This window comes from Pan troglodytes, chromosome 10 (genome assembly GCF_028858775.2).
Source record: "Pan troglodytes isolate AG18354 chromosome 10, NHGRI_mPanTro3-v2.0_pri, whole genome shotgun sequence".
Classification (NCBI taxonomy): domain Eukaryota; kingdom Metazoa; phylum Chordata; class Mammalia; order Primates; family Hominidae; genus Pan; species Pan troglodytes.
The window spans coordinates 44,960,045-44,961,961 of NC_072408.2; the positions used below are offsets into that span (position 1 = coordinate 44,960,045).

The 1,917-nt window shown below is 45.4% G+C and overlaps 1 pseudogene; it reads left to right on the forward strand.

Annotated features, from left to right (window-relative positions):
- LOC134807530 (syncytin-1-like) lies at nt 1–1,635 on the forward strand (annotated as a pseudogene).
- The last annotated feature ends 282 nt before the right edge of the window (nt 1,636–1,917 follow it).

Sequence of the window (1,917 nt, forward strand, 5' to 3'; positions counted from 1 at the left end):
ATCCCCGTGGCCCTCCCTTATCATATTTTTCTCTTTACTGTTCTCTTACCCCCTTTCACTTTCACTGCACCCCCTCCATGTTGCTGTACGACCAGTAGCTCCCCTTACCAACAGTTTCTATGAAGAATGTGGCTTCCCGGAAATATTGATGCTCCATCGTATAGGAGTTTATCTAAGGGAACCCCCACCTTTACTGCCCACACCCATATGCCCTGCAACTGCTATAACTCTGCCACTCTTTGCATGCCTGCAAATACTCATTATTGGACAGGGAAAATGATTAATCCTAGTTGTCCTGGAGGTCTTGGAGCCACTGTCTGTTGGACTTACTTCACCCATACCACTATGTCTGATGGGGGTGGAGTTCAAGATCAGGCAAGAGAAAAACACATAAAGGAAGTAATCTCCCAACTGACCCTAGTACATAGCACCCCTAGCCCCTACAAAGGTTTATATCTCTCAAAACTACATGAAACCCTCTGTACCCATACTCGCCTGGTAAGTCTGTTTAATACAGCCCTCACTGGACTCCATGAGGTCTCAGCCCAAAACCCTACTAACAGTTGGATGTGCCTCCCCCTGCACTTCAGGCCATACATTTCAACCCCTGTACCTGAACGGTGGAACAACTTCAGCACAGAAATAATCACCACCTCCATTTTAGTAGGACCTCTTGCTTCCAATCTGGAAATAATCCATACCTCAAACCTCACCTGTGTAAAATTTAGCAACACTATAGACACAGCCAACTCCCAATGCATCAGGTGGGTAACTCCTCCCACACGAATAGTCTGCCTACCTTCAGGAATATTTTTTGTCTGTGGTACCTCAGCCTATCGTTGTTTGAATAGCTCTTCAGAATCTATGTGCTTCCTCTCATTCTTAGTGCCCCCTATGACCATCTACACTGAATGAGATTTATACAATCATGTCGTACCTAAGCCCTGCAACAAAAGAGTTCCCATTCTTCCTTTTGTTATTGGAGCAGGAGTGCTAGCTGGACTAGGTACTGGCATTGGCGGTATCACAACCTCTACTCAGTTCTACTACCAACTATCTCAAGAACTAAATGGTGACATGGAATGGGTTGCCAACTCCCTGGTCACCTTGCAAGATCAACTTAACTCCCTAGCAGCAGTAGTCCTTCAAAATCTAAGAGATTTAGACTTGCTAACCACCGAAAGAGGGGGAACCTGTTTATTTTTAGGGGAACAATGCAGTTATTATGTTAATCAATCTGAAATCATCACCGAGAAAGTTTAAGAAATTCAAGATCGAATACAACATAGAGCAGAGGAGCTTCAAAACACTGGACCCTGGGGCCTCTTCAGCCAATGAACACTGTGGATTCTCCCCTTCTTACGACCTCTAGCAGCTATAATATTGTTACTCCTCTTTGGACACTGTATCTTTAACCTCCTTGTTAAGTTTGTCTCTTCCAGAATTGAAGCTGTAAAGCTACAAATGGTTCTTCAAATTGAGCCTCAGATGCAGTCCATGACTAAAATCTGCCGCAGACCCCTGGACCAGCCTACTAGCCCATGGTCCAATGTAAATGACATCAAAGGCACCCCTCCTGAGGAAATCTCAACTGCAGAACCCCTACTATGCCCCAGTTCAGCAGGAAGCAGTTAGAGTGGTCGTCGGCCAACCTCCCCAACAGCACTTGGGTTTTCCTTTTGAGAGGGGGAACTGAGACACAGGACTAGCTGGATTTTCTAGGCCAACTAAGAATCCCTAAGCCTAGCTGGGAAGGTGATCGCATCCACCTTTAAACATGGGGCTTGCAACTTAGCTCACACCTGACCAATCAGGTAGTAAAGACAGCTCAGTAAAAGCTAATTTGGCAAAAACAGGAGGTAAAGAAATAGCCAATCATCTATTGCCTGAGAGCACAGTGGGAGGGACAATGATCAC